Source organism: Choloepus didactylus, chromosome 18, assembly GCF_015220235.1.
Source record: "Choloepus didactylus isolate mChoDid1 chromosome 18, mChoDid1.pri, whole genome shotgun sequence".
Taxonomy (NCBI): domain Eukaryota; kingdom Metazoa; phylum Chordata; class Mammalia; order Pilosa; family Megalonychidae; genus Choloepus; species Choloepus didactylus.
This window is the reverse complement of record NC_051324.1, coordinates 1,943,381-1,956,684: the sequence shown is the minus strand read 5'-3', so window position 1 is coordinate 1,956,684 and position 13,304 is coordinate 1,943,381. Positions and strand designations below refer to the sequence as shown.

General features: G+C 44.0%; 1 non-coding gene across 1 annotated transcript; it reads right to left on the bottom strand.

Annotated features, from left to right (window-relative positions):
* Positions 1-5,347: 5,347 nt before the first annotated feature.
* Positions 5,348-5,419, bottom strand: TRNAW-CCA. Its single transcript has one exon. It is a non-coding gene; the product is annotated as a tRNA-Trp (tRNA).
* Positions 5,420-13,304: the final 7,885 nt, after the last annotated feature.

The following is a 13,304-nucleotide window of genomic DNA, read 5'->3' as shown; positions in this document are numbered from 1 at the left end:
GTAGGATGTGGCTTGAAGACCATTTCCAAGATCTTTCTGGCGATTTAAATATGCCAGGAATGCAGGATGTGCTTTCGTTAGGGAAAAAGAGAGTAGTTTTGTCCTAAAGTAAAATGACTGGTTGTTGCCAAATGAGAATCAGTAATGTGCAGGACAAACCCTGAATGGATACAAGAAAGTTGTAGAAGGTTTGCAGAAAAGGAATTTTCTTTGTCATGGTCAAGGTTGGCTACGATTTCATAGGCTTATAAGATTTTTAAGTGTCTTCTTATCAGATGGTTTCTTTGTGCAAAACTAGAATTTAGTTTTCTCTCTGTTAAAATGACAGTTTTCTTGGATGGTTGGTCTGCTCTTAGTCTCTTAGTAAGGGGTTGTAAAAGTTTTTCTTAACCATCTGAGTAATCTACCTAGAAGGCAAAAATTCTGTACCTGATCAGATTCTGGGCTTCACATTGACCTTATGATCTTTATTGTTTTAGAAAACAAGTCTTCCCACTTTTGAAAAAGCCAAGCCTTTTTTTTTTTTTTTTTACAATCATGTTTTCTCCTCTATTTAATTCTGAAATCTTTTCCTGTCGCTTTGGTTCAGGAGGGAACCAAATATTATCTCACAATGACCCATGATCCTGTTTACCAAAACATTTGGCCTTGACAATTTTGACATTTTCAGACTCTAAATGACATCTTCTTGATCTCAAACTGTCCTTTGCATTTTCCAGATGGTCCCTGGAAAATCACAAGGGATTTGTTCTTTCACCTTGTAAAAAGAGAGGTGCTGGAAACAGATTTATTTGCTACGTTATGAGTTGCATGGGAAGTGCTGTCAAATTAAAAAGGTTTTTTTAACCTTCTGTTGGTTACATTTGTGTGGGTAAAATGTTGTTAATATAAACATTTCAGAAATTATATAAAGTTTCTAGAGATTTGTCAATGTCCTCCCTGTCCGTGAGATGTTCTAGAGATGTTCTGCCAGATTTTAGACAGCAATATTTTTATTGGTCATAATTTCAGTTATTCTTTTATAATATCACAGGTCACAGAAACAACTACATTTCCTTCTCAATTGCATTATTTTTGTAACGAACTTTCATCAGAACTTTCAGTTTTGTAAAACTCTAATGAGTTAACCGCGGCCTTTTGTCATCTGTGGCGAGTTTTTGTTCTGCTACTTCCCTGAAAACACTCGAAATCAGCTACAGGCCAAGGTGCTTCATCTTTAAACAAAATATTGTTTTCGAGACCCATGGAAAGGCCTGTGTCAGGTTCTCTGGGGCAGGGGCTTCTAACGACATTACGTAAATACCTTTGAGCCCACACCACTGGACTGCATCGAGATTCCAGAATTCCAGTGAAGAAAGCCGATGGGATCAGGAAATCGCTGACACAAGATCACGTGGAATGAGGACTGAGTACAAGACTGAATGAACTGATAAAGAATGATTATAGTTTTGTTTAGATTATTGCTGATATTTAATGTTCTATTTTCTAGATACAAGGTATTCCTTACCTGTTTCCCTTTAGCTACCTGTAATTCATAAAACATCTTTTCTCCCTGCCTGAACCCTCTAGAATTTGGAAACTCTTATGGAATATCCTTATTTTTATGGCAGAATAATTATTCGCATAGGCTCCATCAAAATCTGTCCTTGTTAACAGGACATCACTGGAGAGCCTGGCTGTGACTGGAGTGTCATGTTTGTGGATGGTGCTAGTTTAATCAGATGCAGCCAGAGACTTTTGAGGAACTAAGGTTGACTCTGTGGAGCCAAGGCTTACAGAACCCTCTTGGAAAAACCATCCTGGCACCTGGTTCCAGGGTTCCCAGCCTTCCAGGTCAGGAAAGAATCTTTTCCGGCAAGCCTAGGAACCATGTGATTCCCTGGGGACTAGAGAGAGAGGCAGAAGTCCATTTGTCGGTTCTTTATGAACAGTTCCAGCAAAGCAAACTTAAAAACCACCATTCTTGCCACAGCTCTGTAAATCATCAGGCCAAATCTAATGAAGACAGTCTTATTTTATGACCAAGAATAATCTTTTGGGGGTTATCTTTGATCAAAAGGAGAGCAGCTGTAGAAAAATTTGGGGTTTTAATAGAAAACTACAGCACCGGCCTGTGGGTTATCAAATTCTGTTCATTCTGAGTGATTTTGCACCCCCTTTGCAAACCGCAGATATCTGCATGGTTTTTTTAACCCCCTTATAAATTGGACCAGATCCTGTGATCTTACATATATTATCAGCCTTAAATGCCATTCAGGAAGCTAAGTTAGGACCTTTTGTACCGTGGGCGTCAAACGGACAAAAGAGGGGTAATGCCCCCCAATCCTTGACCTTCTAGAATATGGTGTTCCACTCTTCACACACACCATCGCGCCTTCCCTGGACACACATGAGCTAAGTTTATGGATTGAACACCTCCCTCCACGCTTATCAGACCTCCAGGCTGGCGCTGACAGCTGAGCAGCTGCGTTCTTGGGAAACCAACGGGCACTAGATACCGTGACTGCTTACGAACGACGTCGCTTTTATGTTATTAGGTCTGGCCCAGGGATAAATAACTTAAATATTTTAATGGACCATGTTAAAGCATTTCATGATATCGGTCAGGCTCAAAAATTGCAATGGACAGACCTATTTCTCGACCTAGGTTCTTGGGTTAATCGAAAATGGGGACCAAGTAGTACACTTTGGACTTATGCTTTTAACTGTGAATTATTGGTCTGTTTTCATTTCTTGTACCAACTGTGTTTCATGATTCTGTTCAAATTCCTTGTCACTCTCAAGACAGATGGTTGCTCTTAAGAAGCTAATCAAAAGGGAAATAAGATAGAAGTGAACTATCTCTAGTGGACCAAGAAAAAATTGAAATAAAAGATTCCCTGACTCGGAGACAGGGCCCTATCCATAATCTACTCAGCTGAGTAAGTCACCCCATCCAAGGGTCTTCAATGTAATCAAAAAACCACCCAACAATCCTCCCTGCAATCAAGAAAGGAAACAAATGTGGAAAATGAGAAGGTAAAATGGAACAATTTGACTGAATGTGCCTAATCAACCACTTGACAAGAGAAGCAATCGAAGGGGTGACCAGAGTGTTTTGTTTGAGATCATTGGGAAAACGACCAAGATGGGGGACACTGTGAATTAAAATAAAATGGCAGCCTGCCCTGGATGTTGCTGGGAAGGACTCTTTCCAAGAAAGGCTTTTCTAGGGTTTTCTCAGATGATGGAACCACCCCACAGAGATGCAGATAAGCCACACCTGTCCATAAACCAGTTTTGATCCAGGAGAGAGCGTGCATCAAAACCAACAAGCAGTCCTTTCTAATCAGAGTATTATCTGCTCCCCACTTTGCAAGACCCCTCCTCCTATATAAAATGGAGACTTAATGTCAGTCAGACCATTTCCTCACTTGCTTTTGCAATCACCCTATGCTAGCTCCCCCGTCCACTCCCCCAGTGGAGCTCACTACCACTTTCTGAATGGGATGCTGCCGATTCGTGGATTGCTCAATAAAGCCAGGAGATCCTAAAATGCATGACAAGTAGCTTTTTTAACCAGAAAAATTATAGGGTGGTAAAGCGAAGACCCTCTGTAAAAATATATTATATTATACATTTATGAGAAAAGGAATGGGAAGAGTGGGAGAAAAAGATGCTAAATGTCTGACTGTTAAAGAAGAGCTTGTTTTTGTACTTTTTAGATGGATGATAGCATCAAATGACTGTGGTGTTTATATTTCATTGGATATATTTAAGAGTGATTTTTAAATGTTAACTATTTACAATACACCAGTCCTTGCCACTATTTTAAATGATGGTGAAAATTTTAGATGCCCACTTGAAAATGGGCAAGGAGTACTTAGTTTTCTAGAAATTCTTTTGGGATTTACTCAAGCCAAAAAGGTTTAGCTTTCTCTCCTAGAGAAAAAGAGATGTTCCCATTGACAGTCTGGTTTTTCCTGGGTTTGCCACTTGCGCTCTCTGCTGCTGAGCTCTATTTCTGCACTTAAGAAGCACAGCCCTTTTTGTTTTCTCTTCCTTCCCAGTTCTGGTCAAAATCCTGGACCTGGGAGGTCCTGGCAAAAGGGAGGCTGCCCGAGCGTCTCGGTGGCTGAGCCTGTGGTGGACCTGAGTGCCCCGTCCACAGCGCACAGGCCTCAGAATCAATCACAGTCGTGAAGCGGGGTGCCGGGGGAGTCCCCAGCTTACATCACCTTCCTTTACCCGGCGAATGAATTCCTAGCCTTGGAGATATTGGTAATTTTACAATCATCATCGTCATCATCACGGTGCCAATGTAGAGTGTTTGCTCTGTGTCAGGCACTGCTGGAAGCATCTCGATAAATCCACCCACGGAATCCTCCCACCTGCCCTGCGAGGTAGGAGCCGAGGTTTTCGCATTTTACAGGTCAGGAAACCCGGCGCTGAGCGGGTGTAGACATGTCTGCGGTTCTGCAGCGAATGAGGGCGGCGAGGTCGGGAGTTAGAGACACCCGCCAGCTCCACTGGGCGTCACTTGTCCACTGGAGAGAAATGAAGACGCACACGCGCATGCACGCGCACATATGCACGAGCACAACACATGCGCGCACAGGCACGCACAAGACACAAACGCACATGCACACGCACACACGCGCGCGCGCGCACATGCACACATACACAACACACGCCCGCACATGCACACACACGCATGCACACGCACGCGCATGCACACACAACACACGCGCGCACACGCACGGACGCATGCACACGCGCAATGCACGCACGCACGCATGCACATGCACACACGCGCGCACACGCACACACACAGTACACGCGCAGACCTGTAGCCTCGCCACCCAGAGAGACTGGCTGTTGCGTCCCTTCCAGTCTGGAGTGAGGATCCGTCCCTATCGTTGCTTTAAACGAAGGGATCTTAGAGTTCTGTCATCTGCTTTGGCCACTTAAAAATGTATCCCAGTTCCTCTCGGTCCCTTTTTATTTTTTAACTTCTTATTTTGAAATAATTTCGAATTTACAGGACAGCTGCGAAAGTAATCCAACCCCCGCACGGAGACCGCCGGCACACCCGCCCCCACTCGCAGGTCCAGGGCCGCGGGAGCCGTGAGCGGGACCAGGCCCGGCCCTCCGCGCGGCGGGACGCGCCCCCTGTCGGCCGCGGGCGGAACCGCCCTCCATCCCCGCCGCCTGTCCGCACGCCGTGTGGCCCGTGAAAGGCAAAAGGAGCGCGGCCCTGCGGCGCTGGGAGAAGGAGAGGCCGCTCGGGAGACCAGATCCCCGCAGCGCGACTGTCCTGCGCTCGCTGCGCTCCTCTGTACTTGTTGGAGGAAAAAGGAACCGGCCCTGACCCCGACGTGACTTGAACACGCAACCTTCTGATCTGGAGTCAGACGCGCTACCATTGCGCCACGAGGTCGCGGAGAGCGGCGGCCGCAGCGTCGCTAAAGGCCTCGCTGGCCGCGCGGTGTGGGGTGCTGGCGCCGGGACGCGAGGCGGCCGGGGAGGCCGTGCGCCCCTGTCCTCCCGGCGAAGAAAGGAAAGCGGGGCCAGCAGCCCCCATGGGCGGGGAGCAGTCGGCTCGGTAACTTGGGAGCCCCAACGATTTCATTTTATGTTTTTAACTGTAAGTCTAAATATTTGAGTAAAATCAGTCGGCGTATTGAAGAGAATTAGAACCGTTGAAAATTCCGCCGTCCTGAGATAGTCATTGCTTATTATTTTTTCCCATAAATGTATGATAATATAATATACTTGTATGCAGAGAGTCTTCGCTTTATTATTTCTTTGTGCTGTACTTTTTCCCACATTTTTACTGAAACACACATATCCCAGCATGTTTTTGAGCTTTCCATGGAGGGACGCGCACGCCCGACAGTGCACGACCGCACCACGTGCCCAGAAAGAGAACTGTCACGGCCCTTTCCAGTCACTTCAAAGTCGTTTTGAAGTGCAAGGTCAAATCCTGTCTTATTTAATATTTTTGATATTTTGTTCATCATGGAAGTTTTGCATTAATTTTTATTTTTTAAAAAATACTGCATCAAGATATTCATCTTGATGACCTAGTTTTTTTTTGGCACCCGCCCCGCCTTGAATTTTGCCTCACTCTCCCCACCCTCATCCCCTCCCTGCTTCCTCATTCTACACCTTGTGTATGGAAACCTGAAACCCTATTTTTTGAAGCCAGTAAAATATAAAACTTTGCAAAATTAAGAACAGTCAATGCCAAATTAATAATTACAAAAGAGGATGATAATTACGGTACATATTGGCAAGGGTGTGGGGAAATATTCTCCTGCAAGACTGGAAAAGAATGTGAATTGATACATGCTTTTGGGACTGTCAAGTGGCAAATGTTTTTTTAAAATGTTTTTGTCCAAGCATTTCCGCTTCTAGAGAATATGTTCTAGAGAAGCAGTGAAGGATGAATGCAAAGATGTACCTTCCAGATCGTGCTGGTCAAAAACTGTGTTTATAATACTGAAGCACCAAGCGCTCTTGACTGTTTGAGTTGCACAAGTTTGTTCTAGATTTCTGAGGGAGTGCTGCAGGGAAGCCGGCCTTGTTGTGTGCCTCGCTTTATGGGTGAAGCACAGGGCTTTAAAGTATAAAGGTGTGTGCAATGTCTTTGGGAGTGAGAACTCAAAGAATAACTGCTGAGGAGAGGAAGGAGGCCGAGATTGTGCCAGAGGGTGCATTGCAAGTGGAAAAACCACACACAATTTGCCTTCTCAGTCTCAGCTTAGTTTAGTATCATTTTGGACCTGACAATTGCTGTATTTGTTAGCCAGTAAAAAGTCTTTACTTGGCTTCTATTTTCAAAGGGGCTGAAAATGTTCAAATGCCCTGAAGCCCATTGAAGAGCTTCTCTGTCTTTTAGATTTGCATATCCCTTTGGGGATAGTAAAAAATCCAGCAGGGACGTGAGTGCCGAACCCTGAGAGACAAAGTGGGTGGCTCTGAGGAGTGGGTTAGCTACACCACAAGGAAGGCGTGGGGAGTAATAAATATCCTTCCCATCACAGGCTGGGTTCTCTAAAGCATGTGCTTGCTGGGACGGGAGTGCAAAGAGCATTTGGGGGAGGAAATGGGGGATAGCAGGACTGGACGAGGGGAGTGGTCAGGTCGGGACCCGATGGGGAGGAGCCCTGTGTGGAAGGAGGTGGCCGGGCCTTGCTCGGTCATTGACCAGGGCCACCCCTGGAGACCGTGACCTTGGGTTGGAAAGCAGAGGTGGACGGGAGGCTAACAGCTGGAGGCCATAGCTGACCGCTCTCTGGTGCCTTGGAGGAGCTGAGTGGTGGGCAACATACACCCCATTTTCAGATTTTTCTTCTCTTTCTCTTTTCTATCCATCCCTGATATCCTACTTTTGAAATTGTGGGCAGGAAAAACCAGTTTGTGAAGTTATGGTAGCTGTGGACTGCAGCGGATTTAATTATGGTCATTTATGCTGAGGGATTTACAGCGTGGCTGTAACCAGATGCCTTCCTCTCCTTCACGTGCAGCTAGTTTGTTTAGCTTATTTCCATTCCTTTACTGGTTATGTTAACTGAGTGATTTACAACTACCCCAGTCAGTTTTCAGGGGTTCTCAGGCTCACACTTGCACACTCCCTATTAACCACAACTGAAACGTAACCAGTCAGTATCTGCCAGCGTCACTGTCTCCACCTCCCTCTGTTTAATCCTGTAAAAACCCTAAACTCTTTAGACTCAGGTAGACAGACTTGAGCTTTTTCCTCCTGTCTCCTTACTCGGCCACCCTGTAATAAAACTCTTTCTGTTCTCAAAATCCCAATGTCATAGCACTGATTTCCATGCACATCGGGCGGCAAGCCCTCGCTCAGTGACGATTTGGCAACTATGAGGGGACAAGTGGTCTCAGGAAGCCTGCCCAAGGTGTGGGGTGCAGGGCCCACCCATTTGCTGACCCTAAGTGACCACCTAGACTGATTTTGTTAGAGGAGCGACAATCGGGCTCCCTCCTCTCTGGCCAGTGCTCCAGGCCCTTTGGATCTTCCTGCTACTTTGAGGAAGGAAATGGTTCTGCGAACAGACGACTAATCGGTGAGAAAGTGGGAAGATAGAGTTGAGGCCAGGAGGGTTGTGCAGGGTCCCAACTGGAGTTAAAAGTCCCCAAGTCCCTCATTCCATTCCTCCAAGACCCCCTGTGCTCCTCCCACTGTTTCTGATCTGGTTCTGATCTGTTTGTTGGGTTATTTGGATCTCCTTAAAGTACTAGCACTGTATTTGTAGTAATACTTGTTAATGTTGTAAAATTAATTGTCATTTTTAAATAATCATGGGAAATGTTGGTAGTACATGCGACTGCAGTCCTTTAAAATGCATTCTGGATAACTGGTCTACGTTTAGTTCAATGAAAAAGAAAAAGATGATATTCTTTTTTAACATAACCTGGCCCCACTATAAACTAGAATCTGATGAACACTGAAAATGAATTTTTAATTATAATACTATCCTACAATTAAATTCATATTGTTAAAAGGAAAGAGAAATGAGACAAAACCACATATGTTCTTTCAGGTCTTTATATCAGAATAAGAATTTGCAGAAAAGGTGCAAAATTATAGTTCAGACTTGCGGGGACTGAGCTTGTACCTCAGCTTGCCAGGCCTGGGCCAGGGGACCTGATCACCCCCTGGGGAGGGTAGTAGGTACGGGCGTGAGTGCCCTCTGCAGCCCCCCCGAGCCTGGGGAGCGAGGTCAAGGCAGCTCCCTTTTCCTCACCCAAAATGCCACTGGCAGGGGAGGCTTGCCGGAGGAAACCGCCTTTCTCCCAACTGCCCTTTCCCCACTTCCTTATCTTACCCACTCACTCCCTGGTGCCAAGGCCACTCCTGCCACCGCCAGCGCGCATGCACCGTGGCCAGAACAACCCCCGCCCGCTGCAACGGCTCCTGCGTCCTCTCAGAACCAATCCTAGCCCCTCTCCCTTCAGTATTGCCATTTTAGGCTACTTCACCCCCTTTCCAGCCCTGCCCTTCTTACCAGCCTATATAACCTGTGATCACCCCTGAATAAAGCCTCTTTGGCGCATACTCCTACTGGATGAAGAGTGTTTTTGTCCTTATCGCCGCCCTCCATACCTTGCACGCCTCTCGCCGAGGACCCGGCCAAGTCCTCCGCCTCGCCCTCGCCTCCGGGAAAGAGCCCCCGCCGCCGGTACCCTTTAAGCAGCCCCGAGAGCTGAGGGCTCGGCTACCGGCCGCCACTCCCCCTAGAAGCAGTAACCCCGACCGCAAGACTAATGAGTTTTGTGTTTCTGTGTTTCTAGGTTTTTGTGTCTGACTTTCTGTTTGTGTCTGTTGATCTGTTTGAAGTGTATTTTCCTACCTCTGGATGGTAATGCCAACTTAACAAGTACAAATTCTTAGGAGAGCTCTGCTTAAATTGCTTAAAGATAAATAAGCACTTATGTATAAATTACTACCCCTGAAGTCCCAGAAGTTAGGGAAGCTGAGCTTCTACTGCTCTTTGAACTTCTCCTGTCTTCCCTCTTTGTGGCCTGGCTTAGCTGAGCTCCCCTTTTATAATAAGATTTCCCAAATCCTACTGAAGACTGAATGGGTTTTGAGAAAGTTCAGTCTTAACCATGAACCTGGATACTCACACCTTTACCAGTTAATATACAGGACTTCTGGTGAAGGGCATGACAAAATCTGGATAGACAAAACTATTTAGGAAAAAAAAAAAAAAACAGAAAAAGGCATCCTCCTGAGCTAAATGTGCCCCACTAAACCAGGCACCAGGGCTCAGGGTTCTAGTACTTGAGATTACGGTAACCAACCTGGACATTGGAAAGAAACCGCCGGAGACTTCCAGAAGGCAGCAGCACCCTCCACCCCCAGGCCCTCTGCCCACTAAGAAAGCCAAGTCCCTTCAATGGAACTGGGAAATGGCAGGGGCATCTGAACACTATTTCAACCCACTTAGCCACGTGCTTTCTGTCTCACCCATCCCTGCTTTGGCCTTGCAGAATATTTTGAAAATTAGAGTCCTGGTTTTGCTTTGATGGCTCAGGCTTTACATGCCTTATTTTAAAGCTTGGTTGATGAAGCCCCTTATCTAGGATGAACCAGCCAGCCTGGGCAGCTATGGGGGAAGGGCTGGGCGCAGACAGATGGGCGAGCTGTGTAGGTTTGATTTAGACTTCTTCCTACTGGGCCTGGGAATTGGGGGTGACGGGCACAGGGAAGTGTTGTGGAATAAGCCATGTTTTGCATGGTTTATCCTGTGGGTTAGTCTCCTTAATTGCTGTGAAGTTCTAAGGGAATTCCCCAATTTGAATTATTTTTTTTTCTAATAATACTTTGCAGAAGGTATTTGTAGCCACAGAAGACAAATCATTATTAAAAACATATTTATAGCCTTGGAATGGGGGTAATTGAATAAAATCCAATTGCCAAACTTCAAAAGGTCCAATAGGTAAAGGAAAATATCTTTGAGAGCTATGGAAAGGTTTTCCTGGATTATGCTTGAGACAAATTTAACAATTATAATATATTTTCCAGAGCCTGATATTATGCTTGTGAAGTTGTTCATAATTGTAGGATATTATGAAAACAAAGTGGTTTTTTAACCTCCAATGGAAAAAAATTAAAAAAAAAAAAAAAAAAAAAAAAAGCATTTCTTGCATTTAAAAAATTGCTGGATGACCAAAGGTTTTTAGCTATAATTAAAATTCCTTGTCATTCTTATGCAAAAACGGAAGACAACACTGGCAACCATAAGGTAAATACAACTGCAAAAACATGCAGTGACAAAGTCTAGTCCTATTCCTTTTTCTATGATAACTTCAAACCAAACAACTCTATTGGAAATATTTAAAAAAGAATTAAAAATGCTGGTTGCTTTTATAAGCCTGCAATTAAACCATGGCTTTAAACCAATCCTCCCTACTTACCTCTAGAAAGCTGTTTTGGAAATAATTCATAATATATCTCACTGGAATATTGACAAAATGTAAACTGAGGAGAGCAATATTTCTGGAAACCACCCCCTAAAATAACTATCATTGCTATGTGCAATACTGGCATACAATTTCATTCTACTTAGGTATAGTCTCCCTAAATTTATAAAGGTTTACTGATAAAATAAGCTAGCATTGTATCTATTAGATCTTAAGACGATAAAAAAAATGTAAAATTATGTTTAACAAAATTGAATTATTATTTTAACAAACTTTGTTTTAAGAATAATAGTGTTTTATAGGATGTTTGAAGATAGTTTCAAAGACCTTTTTGGTAACTTAAGGTATACAGGTATGGAAAGTATGCAGGATATGCTTTGTTAAGGAAAAAAAATGTAGTTCTGTCCTAAAGTAAAATGACTAGTTTTCACAGAATGAAAAGCAAGAATATGTAGGAGAAAGCCAGGGTGGATAGGGAAAGTTATAAAGGGCTTGTGGAAATGAATTTTATTTGTCGTATTTGATGCCAAATAGCATTTAATAAGTTTATTGATAATATATTTTTTAGAACTTTCATATCATATCAAACTGTATTCATACAAAACTAGAATTTGGTTTTCTCTTCTGTTAAAATTTTCTCGGTTTATTGTCTGCTCTTGGTGAGAGGTTATAAAAAGTTTTTCTTATCCATCTGAGTATTCTGCCTAGAAGACAAAGATTCTGTTATATCAGAATAACATCCTCGTTAATGTTTATGTTGACCTTATCATCCTTCATTGTTTTGGACGACAGGTCTTCTCACTTTTAAAGGAATTGTTTTTTGCAATCATATTAACTCCTCTTTCACTCTTTTATTGTCACTTTGATTAAATAGGGAAACAAATATTGTTTCACAGTGACCCATATTCCTGTTTAACATAATGTCCAAACCTCACAACTTTTAATATGTTGTCTTCCCAAAACCAGACCCTAAAGTACATCTTTTTATTTCAAACTGTTGCAAAGGATTTATTCTTTCACCTTGTAAAAAGTGAGGTGCTAAAAATAGTTAAGTTCATTTGATATAGTATGAGTTGCATGAAAGTATTATAAAAATTAAAAGGGATTTTCTAACCTTTAGTTGGTTAAATTTGTTGGGTAAAATGTTCATATAGATGTTTAAAAATTGTATAAAACTCCTAGAGACTTGTCAATGCTTTCATTGTCCTTGTTGTATCCTGATACTGTTCTACTTGATATTAGACAAAAGTATAGTGTTGTTGGATATCATTTTAGTTATCTAAAAAAAAAAGTAACATGTCACAGAAACAACCAGATTTCCTTGTCTGTTACATTGTTTGACTCTGATGCTTCTCTGAAAGCACATGTGGTCAGCTGCAGGTCACAACTTCACTGTCAACAAAAACGGACGTCAAAAGAGAAGCAAGGCAAGCGTATAAATTATGATCTACCTGTTAATTAATATAATAAAAGCACAAAGGTGAGACAGGAAAAACATTTGCTACGGTCTGTGGTTGATGACCTCAGTAATAACTTCATTTTTTAAAAATGCTCAAAAGAATTAGGGCCTAGATTGTAAACTCTTGTGGCAGCCACGTTTGTTCCTGGATTTTAGTTATTATTTCTAAATTTTAATGTGCTTTGCTCTTTACATGTGACCTGGTAGCTTCCTGGAACTCTGGGTGTCTGTGTGACCCCACCCCACCCCCAGTCTCCACCTTGCAAGGACAGTGGGCGGATAAACAGGAGGACCGGCCACCGATTATAGCTTGGCTTCTTGACCCTCTGCCATTCCCCTGAGCTGCCCCCACCCTGTGTGAAAGCTAAACTTAAACTAATTCTCACAGCTCCCCTGCCCTTGCTCGCTCCTTCTGTGACTCCAACCCCCACAAATGCCTCCAGCTCCCCACCCTCACCCACCCTCCCCGCCCTTAGGGCAGAAAAAGGTGACGGTCAGGAAGGAAATATAAAAGTCGCAGGCTCATGGCAGTGACAATGGGGACATCACCAAAATGAGTGACCTCGTGAGCTTGGTGACCCTAATAAATATTCTGGAAATCCCGGGAAGTCCCAGGCTCTCCAGCTGGCAGGGGGATAGACGTGAGGGTGTGAGAGAGCACTGGGGGCAGCAGAATCTGTGCACGGGAGGGGCAGGGGCGAGAGGCTCTGAGCCCTGGGGGCACTGGGACAGGACAGGGGATCAGTGCAGGCGGCATGAGTCAGAGGAAGATGCAGGTTAAGACTTTGGAGCAAAAATCAGAGCCCCAAGGAGTGCATCAGAGGTTCTGGATCTGCAAGAGGAGAAGAGGGAGAGAGGAGGGGGAGAGGGGAGGGGAAGGAGCCATGTTCAGTTCTCCACCAAAGCAGAT